Raw genomic sequence first — 14,027 nt, 5'->3', positions numbered from 1 at the left:
GTATTCTGGCCTGAAAAATTCCATGTACTGTATATAGTTCATACTCTTGCAAAGAGTCCGACACGACTGAGTGACCTTCACTTTCAAACAAACAAATACCAAAGTCTGTAAGTAAAAATGGAAAAATCCATCTTTTCTTCCTCTTCCACTTCCCCCAGGCAACCACAGCTAACAGTCGGGGATCTTACCTTCCACATTTTTTTCTATGCCTAAATATGTCTTTGTACACACACTGTTGTTTAGTCATTAAGTCTGGTCCCGTTCTTTTGAGACCACAGGGACTGTAGCCAGGCTTCTCCTTCCATGGAATTCTCCAGGCAAGAATACTGGAGTGGGTTGCTATTTCCTTCTCCAGAGGATCTTCCCCACCCAGAGATGGAACCTGTGTCTCCTGCATTGTAGGCAGATTCTTTACCACCAGGGAAACCCTTGTACTCATATACACACATGTAATACTATTTTTATTTTTTAAATTTTATTTTATTTTTAAACTTTACAAATTGTATTAGTTTTGCCAAATATCAAAATGAATCCGCCACAGGTATACATGTGTTCCCCATCCTGAACCCTGCTCCCTCCTCCCTCCCCATACCATCCCTCTGGGTCGTCCCAGTGCACTAGCCCCAAGCATCCAGAATCGTGCATCGAACCTGGACTGGCAACTCGTTTCATACATGATATTATACATATTTCAATGCCATTCTCCCAAATCTTCCCACCCTCTCCCTCTGCAACAGAGTCCATAAGACTGTTCTATACATCAGTGTCTCTTTTGCTGTCTCGTACACAGGGTTATTGTTAGCATCTTTCTAAATTCCATATATATGCGTTAGTATACTGTATTGGTATTATTATATATTCCCTGAATGCTCAGTGGGTAAAGAATCCGCCTGCAGTGCGGGAGACCCAGGAGACACAGGTTTGATCCCTGGGAGGGGAAGATCCCCTGGAGGAGGGCGTGGTAACCCAATCCTGTATTCTTGCCTGGAGAATCCTATAGACAGAGGAGCCTGGTGGGCTACAGGCCAATGGGTCACAGAGTTGTACATGACTGAGTGACTAAGCACACAGCACACATATTATTCTAAACACTGTCATGGATATCTTTTCCCTATAGTTACATGTACTCATAAATTATTTTAGTGTATGTCAAACATCTGGAAATCAGAATCTCTTGAGGACATTTTTAAACATAGAGATTGAGAGGTCTCATCTCAGACAGACTGAACAGAATAAGTATTCATATGTAACATGGTATTCATGTTGCTGCTGCTGCTGCTAAGTCACTTCGGTCGTGTCCGACTCTGTGTGACCCCATAGACAGCCACCCACCAGGCTCCCCGGTCCCTGGGATTCTCCAGGCAAGAACACTGGAGCGGGTTGCCATTTCCTTCTCCAATGCAGGAAAGTGAAAAGTGAAACTGAAGTCGCTCAGTCGTGGCCGACTCTGAGCAACCCCATGGACTGCAGCCTACCAGGCTCCTCCGTCCATGGGATTTTCCAGGCAAGAGGACTGGAGTGGGGTGCCATTGCCTTCTCCGGTATTCATGTTAGGTATCCGATATCTCTAGTGGGTTTTGTGGAGAATGTCTTGCCTTTGTAATAATGTTGCACAGAAGCAGCTGGGCCGCAGTTCCTGAACATTTAGGCTGTTCCGGCTCTTTTCTTCGTGCTACAGACAGTATCGCAAACATATGCATATTGTACAGGCACCTGCATGTGTGTGTTTCTGTAGGATAAATCTGTGGAAGAGCTAAGTCTTAGGCTTACCTAGAACTTCTTTTCCTTCTCAGAGTGCTCATGGTTAAAACAGAAACTCATAGCAGGACAGACACTGAAAACCTACATTGTCAGGACCGGTACTGCCCAGTGGAAATATAAGGAGTCAGATACATCATTTAAATTTTTCAGTAGCCAGAATCATGTTAGTAATATACTTTTATTTAAGCTGATGTATCAAAATATTATCTCAACATATAGTCAAGAATTATGAATGAAATATTTTACACCTTTTTTGTTGTTGTTAAATCTGTGACAATTGGTGTAGATTTTATACTTTACAGCACACCTCAGCTCAGACTAACCACATTTCAAGTGTTCAGTCCTCACATGGGCCAAATGGTTATTATTATAATGGACAGTTCAGATCTAGAACATTTGTTCCCCCCCCCCCTTTTTTTTTTTGAAGAACTGTTACTTGGGAGATAGTTATAGGAGACAAAGAGAAAACAACTGTGGAGTAGATACAATTTGCTTTTAAAGGAGCACTTAACATCCATTATTGCTAACTGCTCACAGAGAAGTGTGGTGGAGAGAGAGGTGAGAGTTTTGCAGAGGATTAAGCTGAATAATATATTAGGTTAAAGACATTTTCTCTTTGGAACAACTCTATGAGGAAGACAAGGAACATGTTATTTTAATTTGAACTTAATAATTTGCCAAGATCACACAGCCAACAGACACAAAGGCAGAACTAGAATCATGTCTTTTCTTTGATCCCACAGAAGTCTCCAAAATAGTTATTCAAAGTCCATCCTTACATTAGCGGTGCAGGGAGAGCTGTCAACAAATTAGGTGAATTACTGGAAGTCACAGGTGAAACTAATTTCATCTCCCCTAAATGGTTGTCGATTTTGTATTGTTGAAAACCTGGGCACTGATGCACCCTGGTGGAAGTGAGAGTTATTGCAAGCCGCCGGTAAATGCATTTGTGCGCCTTCATTGTTCGTTAACTGTTTTTATATACAAAAGTATGACAACAATTACATGGTGGTCCTTGAAATTTGAAAAAAAAATCATACTGAGAAAAGTTGGGACTCATTGCAGGAGATTCTTCTGTCTCAGACTGTCAGAGTTGTACAGTCGCTCCGTCGTGTCTGATTCTGCGCCCCCATTGACTGAAGCCTACCAGGCTTCCCTGGTCTTCACCATTTTCCGAAGTTTGCTCAAACTCATGTCCATCGAGTCAGTGATGCCATCCAACCATCTCATTCTCTGTCACCCCCTTTTCCTGCCTTCAATCTTTCCCAGCATCAGGGTCTTTAGTGAGGCTCTCAATCAAGTGCCGGGCCCCACCCTGGCTGACGGGTCAGCCTAGAGATTTGAATCATCTCCGACAGTGGGGCTCACACTTTCAATCCCAGCAGACCCCAACCTTTTTGGTACCAGGGACTGCTTTCGTGAAAGACACTTTTTCCACGGACGTGGGGGAGCAGGGTTGGTTTCAGGATGATTCAAGCACATCACATTTATCGTGCACTTTATTTCTATTATTATTACATCAGCCCCACCTCAGATCAACATGAATTAAGTCCCAGAGCCTGGGGACCCTGAGCCAGACCATGAGAGCTGCCTGCATCTTCAGCTTTTGTATCGATTCTGAGACCTACCCCAGACCCTCGTAATAAATGTCTCTTTTATTATTTCCAGCATGAATCTCAAAGATAGACATACACATTTTAATTGAATTCTGCTTCGGTTTGGAAATTTGAACAAGCTCTCATAAGCATCCAAGGAATGGAAGACTTTCACTTGCTGAATATACAACTAGCTCTTTTCTCTGGAGGGCAAAACGATGACCAATGATGAATTGGACCAAAATTGTCCTTGGAAGACCTCCCTGGCAGTCCAATAATTAAGACTCCATGGGCCCCACACAAGGTGCACAGGTTGATTTCTGGTTGGGAAACTGAGGTCCTGCACACTACTTGACGTGGCCGAAAAATGAAAAAAATGTCTTTGGAAAGAGAGACCCCCAGAGGTCAGCTGCCCCTCTAACTGCAGCCCCCGCACACCCTCTTTGATCCCTCCTTTCTTATCAGCTCCTGACAACCCCCACGCAGCCCAGCACTTCAGTAGGAAGGGCCACCTCCCATCCTCCACCCACAGGTCTTCAGCTCTCATCTCCACTCTTGGCCAGTCCACACTGACCAGATGGAAGCCTGGCTCCTTCCACCAAACCTAAGGTGTGAGTTATTTCTTAAGATCTTACTTGCAAGCATTCAAAAATTGAATACTGATGAATTAATGGAAGGAAAGTTATGAGCAACCTAGATAGCATATTCAAAAGCAGAGACATTACTTTGCCAACAAAGGTCCATCTAGTCAAGGCTATGGTTTTTCCAGTGGTCACGTATGGATGTGAGAGTTGGACTGTGAAGAAAGCTGAGTGCCGAAGAATTGATGCTTTTGAACTGTGGTGTTGGAGAAGACTCTTGAGAGTCCCTTGGACCACAAGGAGATCCAACCAGTCCATCCTAAAGGAAATCAGTCCTGAATATTCATTGGAAGGACTGATGTTGAAGCTGAAACTCCAATACTTCAGCCACCTGATGCAAAGAACTGACTCATTGGAAAAGACCCTGATGCTGGGAGGGATTGGGGGCAGGAGGAGAAGGGGACGACAGAGGATGAGATGGCTGGATGGCATCACCGACTCGATGGACGTGAGTTTGAGTAAACTCCGGAAGCCGGTGACGGACAGGGAGGCCTGGTGTGCTGCGGTTCATGGGATTGCAAAGAGTCAGACATGACTGAGGACTGCACTGACCTGAATGGTGACAATTCTAGTGCAACAACATCACCGCTGCTGACTTAGCTGCTGCAGACAGGCCACCACATTCACAGAGCTTCCACACCCTGTAAAAAGGACATCAGTGATTCGCCACGATTTGTGTGTGTGTGTCCACGATTCTGTACGAGTTAATCATCGCCAGAATGCCCCTGGCACTTGCTTTTGGACTGAAGCCAGGGGCTCGCTCAGGAGTGGAAACCGTGCAGAGCCCACGAATCCACACTCGGCACTCCGTTACTATGTGTTGGTGGCAACCGGACGACTGGATTTAGATAAGAGTTTAATGAGGCGTCATCCAACTGCGTGACAGCCTTAACAAGAGAAAGGGGCAGGACCCAGGAAACTAAACAGGCAAAGGGCTCCTGGCTGCCTGACGCTTCTTCATGCTAGAAGATGAGTCACCGAAGGCAGGAATGTTTGGGGCAATTTCTAGCTGCAGGATATCCAGCAAACTGTGCAAGGGTACTTTGCCTGAAGAAGACATAAGTGTGGCAGGTGTGAAAACGCAGTGTAGAAACCACAGTGGAGGTAGTCCACACACAGCTACGCAGGAGTCACTGAGGGCTTGAGGAGAGAGGAAGATGGGGAGTCCGGGAAGGTCCGCTTTCAAACGCCATGCAGAGTTGGCGTCCAGTCGTGGAGGTATTATGGAAAACCCCATGGTGGTGAAAAAAACAAAACAAAACACCCAGTCCAGTGTTGCAGAAACAGAAAACTGAGGCAAAAGCCACTTACTTGCTTGTCTATCGTGTCCTTAAATCCCACTCATGAGAGAATCTTTCAGCTGGTGACGTGAGAGTGAAACACGACTGATTCTACTAGCACCAATATTTTAAGAACATATGCCAAAAAGCATAAATGCTAACTTAACATTCAGATTTTTTTTTTTTTGCTTTTAATTTAACATTTGAACAGGCAGCACAGTGCCATGGTCCAGGGCACACAATCAAAAGTTGATTCCCCATCGGGGCCACTCTGTTTCCTTCCCTTTAAGCACACCACTGTCACCAGTGTAATATGTATCTTTTCTGTGATACTTCAGTGGGTCAGCTGGTAAAGAAGCCACCTGCAGTGTGGGAAGATCCCCTGGAAAAGGGAAAGGCTACCCCCCGCTCCAGTATTCTGGCCTGGAGAATTCCATGCACTGTATAGTCCATGGGGTCACAAAAGTTGGACACGACTGGTCGATTTTCACATACAGATACATATTCTTCCTCTCTGCTTGTATAAGAATGACACCACTTTGTAAATGTTCTGCTCCTTGCACTTTTTTACTTAATGTATTTTGGAGATCTTCTACTAGTACACAGAAGGACTCCTCCTGTGTGTGTATGTGTGTGTGTGTGTGTATTGTATTCCTTGGGTGTATCACAGTTCATTCAAATAGTCCTCACTGATAGACATTTAGGTGATTTCCAGCCTTTTGGTATTATCAAAAGTGTTGAAATCCCTTCCACTATACATTCTTAATGGGATGATATTGCCCACCCCCCAAGGGGTGAAAGTGGATTCTTGACAGGGGCTGTGATTTATTTACAAAGCACAGCCATGCATGCAATACATAAGACACATATTCAGTCTAGACTTGGATACGGGCCATGGGATTTGAACATCCATTCAACTCACTTTGGTATCAGTAGCGGATCCCAGAACCAATGCTCTATGAATACCAAGGGTTGACTCTGCCAGGGGTATTAAAATTCCATGAGGGCAGAAGGATGTGATTAGGGAAAAAATATCTAAAATGATTCCTTAGGAAGCCAGCAATGAAAAAACCTGAACACTGTGTTGTAAGTTTAATCCCCAAGTCAACAGGATACAGGATGCAGTGACTGGCTTAGACCTGACACATTACTTTGCCAACAAAGGTCAGTCTCCTCAAAGCTATGGTTTTTCCAGTAGTTTGGATGTGAGAGTTGGACTGTAAAGAAAGCTGAGCACCGAAGAATTGATGCTTTTGAACTGTGGTGTTCGAGAAGACTCTTGAGAGTCCCTTGGACTGCAAGGAGGTCCAACCAGTCCATCCTAAAGGACACTGGTCCTGAATATTCATTGGAAGGACTGATGCTGAAGCTGAAACTCCAATACTTTGGCCAGCTGATGCGAAGAACTGACTCATTGGAAAAGACTCTGATGCTGGGAAAGACTGAAGGCGGGAGGAGAAGGAGATGACAGAGGATGAGATGGTTGGATGGCATCAACTTTTCTTCCAGGCAGTAAGCATTTCTTTATTTCATGGCTGCAGTCACTATCTGCAGTGATCTTGGAGCCCCAAAAAAGAAAGTCTGTCACTGTTTCCACTGTTTCTCCATCTATTTGCCACGAAGTGATGAGACCAGATGCCATGATCTTAGTTTTCTGAATGTTGAGCCTTAAGCCAACTTTTTCACTCTCCTCTTTCACTTTCATCAAGATGCTCTTGTAGAAAAGAAGGAGGAGCCTAAAATGCCTTTCCCTGAGGAAAAAAAGTTTAGGTTCCGGCTATATTTTGCTTTTCTCTCTCTTTTGTAACATCTTAATGTTTCCTCATGTTGAAGTGGAGAAGGACCCTGTGGTCCTTGCCATCACCCCCTCACCCCCACGTCCTCAGCCTGCCTTTTGCCTGTGGGAGTGTTAGCCATTCAGTCATGTCTGACGCTTTGCTATCTCGTGAACGATAACCCACCAGGCTCCTCTGTCCATGGGATTCTCCAGGCAAGAATCCTGGAGTGGGCTGCCTTTCCCTTCTCCAGGGGATCTTCCCGACCCAGGGATCGAACCCGGGTCTCCTGCATTGCGGGCAGACGCTTTACCATCTGGGCCAGCAGGGAAGCCCTGTGGGAAACTTCAGTCAAGAATAATTTTCATCAGAGAAGTAAGAAAACACAGAAACAAAGGGAAATAGTCAAAGGAGACCTAATAATAATAATAACGTAGTCATTAAGCATAGTCGAGGACCTTTAGTTCCTTCTCAAGGGCTGGAGATAACATTCTGAGTCATATCCTGGGAGTTGTCTTATAGATACTGAATCCGACCCCCTCCCCCAAGGTGGAGAAGTCAACTATTATCACACGATGACCAGACTGTAGCCATGACAGAAGCTGCCACAGTTCTGAGAATTGGCCTCAAGCGAATGGGACCAAACCTTCCATGGAACTGAGGATTTAGCGCACTTAAGACAGGATGGTGCTGGTCAGACCACTGATGACCAATTTCAAGATGCCTCTCAGAGCTGACTGTGCTGTTTCTACATGTAGGCCCCTTCCTCAGCCTATGAAAGCGCTAGCCCCCTGATTTTCTGGGTTGGGGGGCATCTCCTCTGCCTTTGCTGGCATCCAAAACAAAGCAGATTTTCCTTTCCACCAACCCATCCTCTTTAATGGCTTTTGAGTGGCAAGTGGCTGGATTCCACTTTTGATTACAATGTAATCTTAAAAATTAAAAGTAGCACTGATGTGCCGGGGTCCAGCCCCGACTGATCCAGGGTATTCGAAGGAGAGACAGCGTAGGCGAGGATCAGGAAACAATTGCTTAATTAAACATTAATCAAGGATATAAAGAGTAATAGAATGAGGATAGCTCAGTGAGGAAATTCAGTGGAGAAAAGAGGCTGAATAATTCAGCCAGAAGGTGAGAGAAAGAACGACATGGGGAGACCAAGTTTCGGTGAACAAGGCCCACACTTTATTTTCCAAAGTAGTTTTTATACCTTAAGTTATGCATAGAGGATAATGGGGGAAGGGGTAGAGTCATGCAGCAAGCCAGGCTTTCTTCCTGCAAACTTACCATATGCAAAAGCTTAGGTGATTTGCATCATCTTCTGGCCTGGAGGCCTGTTAACATTTTAAGACCCTTTCTTCAGAAAACTTATTTTTCTCTAAAGGTGATTGGTCAGGAGCCACCCTCCAAAAGCATTAGATAAAGTTGCATTCCTACAGGGCAAAGGTGTGGTGGGCTATAACAAGAAAAAGAATTAACTCAAGGGTCCCAGGTTACAAACACTAAAGCTACTATTTACACCAATTCTATTAATCAATACACTGCCAGGGACACAGCAGGTAAGGGATATGGAGACTTAGCAGCAAACATTGGCCCAACAAGTGAAAAGCCCTTCACCAATACAATTTCTAATCAATCTTTTAACTGCTCAAAGGAATCTGTATTTAGACAGTTTAGAACATCTCCTGCCTCTCACAGTTGGGAGGCTCTGAGCAATCACATGTGGCCGGAAAAACCTATTCAGGCAGGCTAGAGGACTTCCAAAGGAGTTTGTAGGTTGAAACACTGTCACACCCAGGAATTATTAACTGGAGCTGTAAGCTAACTCTTTTTTCAGAGAGAGGTAGTGGGGGACAGCCCCCCATAAAGTCAGAGGTGTAGGTGAAAGCACAAAGCAGAAAGTAGGCAGACTCTGGTTTTGGGGGTAGATGCCCGAGAATTTCCAGGGAGACTCCTGAGGCTTGATCCCGCCTTTGCGTATGCCAAGCCTCCTTCCTCAAGACCTTTGCCATGGGCGGAGCTCGCTCCCCGCACTGATGTGTGTGCAGCATAAGTGTAGAGGAGTGATTTTCAGTGTGGGGAAAAAATGATCATTCCCATAAGGAGCCTTGGTTAGATTTTTTTTTTTTCCCCCTGGTTTTATTATTTTTAGTATCACAGATAATGGTGGCTCAGTCGGAAAAGGATCCATCTACCATTACAGGAGAACTGGGTTCGATGCCTGGGTCAGGAAGATCTCCTAGAGGAGGAAATGGCAACCCACTCCAGTATTCTTGCTTGGAAAATCCCATGGACACAGGAGCCGGGTGGGCTACAATCCATGGGGTTGCAAGAGTCGGACATGATTTAGCAACTAAACCACCCACAGATAGACTGCATATCTGCTTGTATACTGCGGTCCTTTGCAGGGCGACAAATCACTGCAGTATCTCAGATTTATTCATGCATTCCCTGCCCCCTTCCAAGAAACAATTTCCTCCTCCCTGGGGGCCATTTCACCCCTTCTGAGAATGTGCAGTATGACTATATTCGTCTTCTAGGATTGTTGTAACTTATTACTACAAGTTGATGGCTTGAAACAATAGAAATTTACTTGCTCATGGTTCTGGGGCCCAACAGTCCAAAGATCGAGGGGCGCTCCCTCCAGGGAGGGCCCCGGGGAGACTCCCTCCTTGTCTCTTCCAGCTTCTGTGGCTCCAGATGTTCATGGGCTTGTGGGTGCATCCTCCAGTCTCTGCTTCCGTACTCATGTGGACTCTCTTCCCTGTGTTCCCTCTTTTGTCTGAGCCGAATTTTCCTTCTGCCTTTCTCTTATAAGGACTGCTGTCATCGGATTTAGGGTCAGCTCCAATTATCCAGGAAATATCATCTCGAGACCCTGAAACTTTTCCAAACAAGGTCACACTTACAGGTGCTAGGGCTGGCATGAAAATGTCTTTGGGCAGCCATCACTGGGCCCCCTACAAGGACTGAAATATTTGGGGGAGGCTGGGGACATCATTCGTGCCAGTGACACAGCAAGAAAGCTTGGTGTGCATTTCACAACCCACACTGCTGGTGCAGGGCACTTGCTAAGTCCTGTGATGCTTCTAGCAGTTACAATGGTGTCACTGTGGAAAGCATGGGAGCAGACCCCTCTAGGATCTTACCTGGCCAAGAAAGGACTTTTCCAGCCTTCATCTTCCATCAGATGTAGCCCTTTGGCGTCCTCTAGGGGAACCTGTGCGAACTGTAAAGTTAATTTTCAGAGGAAATTTTCGATAGATTTGAAATGATTAGCTAGGCAGGACATAGGATAGAAATGAAACAACAAAAAAACATGACTTAGAGAGTCTGAATTACAGCGCAGTTCAATTTACCATCCACCCTGGAGACAAGTGATACCAGGCACAGTAGGAGGAGATGCCTGCGTGTGAATTCAGGTTCTCCTGGATCTTGCCCTCCCCGTTACACAAAGAAAACCAGTCAAGGGAAGTTACCTGCAGGAGGGAAATAGGATGAATATGGCCGGATAACCGCCCAATATCCCCGGAGAGGAGTGAGGTGCTTCAGTCATAAAGAGATATTTGCAGACTTCTTCATTGTCAGTGATTTTGTTGTTGTTGTTCCTTTCCTTTTAATGTTTGTTTTTTTTTCTATTTATTTGGCTGCGCTGGGTCTAAGTCCCAGCACGTGGGATCTAGGTCCCTGACTAGGGATGGAACCTGACCCCCTACATTGGGAGCAAGGAGTCTTCGCCACTGGACCAGCAGGAAAGTCCATTTAGCCATCAGGTTGTCATAGCAATGTTACTTGGAAAGACTTCTGAAAAAAACCCGAAGTGAATTCCCTACCTGTTTCCTTTGCCAGGTTTTTATCATCATGTTCTCATGATGATATCTGTCTATCGGATGAAGGAAGATTCGTGGGGAAAGGCCCGTTTCCCAGACAACTGTATGCAGGTGGACCTGAGACAGCAGCAGCTCAGGGAGCACCAGCGGCCCAGTTACCCCCCTCTGCCACATCTGAGCGCTGCTCTCTCCTGGCACAGGGTCTCAATGAGCGTCCAGGTAGTGAGCGGACCTGCCCCTCGGAGGACACTGTGGTTTCTTTTCAGTGGTGGCTTGTGAACTATGGGCTTCCCTGGTGGCTCAGATGGTAAACAATCTGCTTGCAATCAGATTGGGAGATCTGGGTTCGATCTCTGGGTCGGGACAATCCCCTGGAGGAGGGCATGGCAAACCCCTCCAGTATTCTTGCCTGGAGAATCCCTACGGACAGAGGAGCCTGGCAGGCCGCAGCTGATGGGGTCACAAAGAGTTGGACATCACTAGGCGACTAACACTTGGGCACTTTCACCTACTAACATTTCCTGCTTCGTCACTTCCCGTGAGCTGCCCCCAGCGTAGAGCTCTCCTGCCTCTGTTTCTGGGGCACAGTTCCCCCCTCTGCAGGGTGGGAGTTTGAGGACCTTCCATGGGCCACAGAACCCAGTTCCAGACAGACCAATTTTCCTCTTGCTCACTTAGAGCTGTGTCCAAGCAGGGATTTCCCCTCCCTGTGTGCGGATGGGAAGAACCACGAAAGAGAACAGGGAAAACTTAGACCACGCGGGTGAGCCACACGGTAATAAACCTTTCACATATGTCTGCGTCGAGGCTGGTTTTCTCAAGAGCTGGCTCTGGATCATAACTCTTTTCATAATGTTGCTTTTAAGTCCCTCCACTAACTCAGTTCAGTTCAGTTCAATCGCTCAGTCGTGTCTGACTCTCTGCAATCCCATGGACTGCAGCACGCCAGGCTTTCCTGTCCATCACCAACTCCCAGAGCTTACTCAAATTCATGTCCATTGAGTCGGTGATACCATCCAACCATCTCATCCTCTGTCGTCCCCTTCTCCTCCTGCCCCCAATCCCTCCCAGCATCAGGGTCTTTTCGAATGAGTCAGCTCTTCACATCAGGTGGCCAAAATATTGGAGTTTCAGCTTCAACATCTGTCCTTCCAATGAACATTCAGGACTGATTTCCTTTAGGATGGACTGGTTGGATCTCCTTGCAGTCCAAGGGACTCTCAAGAGTCTTCTCCAACACCACAGTTCAAAAGCATCAATTCTTTGGCGCTCAGCTTTCTTCACAGTCTAACTCTCACATATATCCACGACCACTGGAAAAACCATAGCCTTGACTAGACAGACCTTTGTTGGCAAAGTAATGTCTCTGCTTTTTAATATGCTGTCTAGGTTGGTCATAACTTTTCTTCCAAGGAGTAAGCGTCTTTTAATTTCATGGCTGCAATCACCATCTGCAGTGATTTTGGAGCCCCAAAAAATAAAGTCTGACACTGTTTCCACTGTTCCCCCATCTATTTGCCATGGAATGATGGGACTGGACTCCATGATCTTAGTTTTCTGAATGTTGAGTTTTAAGCCAACTCAAACATGTACCAAATTGATTGCTATGTCAGGCATCATGCCAAGCTCTGGGTGTCCACTGGGGAATGAGACACAGATGGTGTCTGTTCTCTAGGGATTTACCAACAGGGAGACCAAGATTAAACAGTGTGAATAATCAATAAGAAGTGCTATAAAGGAAAGACACAGGGGTGCCTAACAGGTGCACCTGATTTAATGCGGAGACGAGAGGAAAGTGGGCTGGGACAAAGGGCAGAGGGAGGCAGGCAGGCAGTGTGAGACCTGAACAGCCCTGCCGGGATGAACACAGCACATGCACACGCGCCTCCACTAGCTGTCATGACTCTTTGCTGCTGCTGCTGCTGCTGCTGCTGTCACTTCAGTCGTGTCCGACTCTATGCGACCCCATGGACTGCAGCCTACCAGGCTCCTCGGCCCATGGGATTTTCCAGGCAAGAGTACTGGAGTGGGGTGCCATTGCCTTCTCCTCGACTCTTTGACTAGCTCAGCTATTTCGGGTAAATGGACGTGGGAGGTCTTGTTCTAAATTTATACACAGGTTGGGGTGGTGACAGTTGGGGTTAACTTAGAATCACAGAACTCATGGAAGCCGCTTTGGTCTTCAAAAGCTCCTGGAGGCCATTTTTAATTTTGTCTTTTCTAGTTAGAGGATAACTACTTTACAATATTGAGAGTCCCTTGGACAGCAAGGAGATCCAACCAGTCCATCCTAAAGGAAATCAGTCCTGAATGTTCATTGGAAGGACTGATGCTGAAGCTGAAACTCCAATATTTTGGCCACCTGAGGCGAAGAACCAACTCATTTGAAAAGACCCTGATGCTGGGAAAGATTGAGGGCAGGAGAAGGGGACGGCCGAGGATGAGATGGTTGATGGCATAACTGAGGCAATACACATGAGTTAAACTCCGGGAGTTGGGGATGGACAGGGAGGCCTGGCGTGCTGCAGCCCATGGGGTCCCAGAGTCGGACACGACTTAGTGACTGAACTGGACTGGACAATGCTGTGATGATCTCTGCCACACCTCAGTAGGAATCGACCATAGGTGTACATATGTCCCTTCCCTCTTGAACCCCCTCCCGCCTCCCTCCTCATCCTACCCTGCTAGGTGGTCACAGAGCACCAGCTTCTGACAGGTTCCCGACGTCATACATCAAACTCCCCCGGCTATCTATTTTTATCTATTTTACACACGGTAATGTATATGTTGGGCTTCCCTGGTGGCTCCTGCAACGCAGGAGATGCAAGTTTGATTCCTGGATGGGGGGAAGATCCCCTGGAGGAGGGTGTGGCAACCCACCCCAGTATTCTTGTCTGGAGAATCCCATGGACAGAGGAGCCTGGCGGGCTATAGTCCACGGGTCACAGAAAGTCAGACATGACTGAAGTGACTTAGCATGCCACATACAGGGAAAAGCCTGTGCGGCAATGAAGACCCAGCATAGCCAAACATAAATAAATACCTACAATTATATAAAAAATAACCAGCCAACCAGTGAATTAAATGACCCTTTGACATTGTTCATTTGCTCCGTCTCTGACCTTTACTAGACTTGAGTCTGGAA

This window comes from Bos mutus, chromosome 10, assembly GCF_027580195.1.
Source record: "Bos mutus isolate GX-2022 chromosome 10, NWIPB_WYAK_1.1, whole genome shotgun sequence".
NCBI lineage: Eukaryota > Metazoa > Chordata > Mammalia > Artiodactyla > Bovidae > Bos > Bos mutus.
This window is presented reverse-complemented; position numbering follows the sequence as displayed.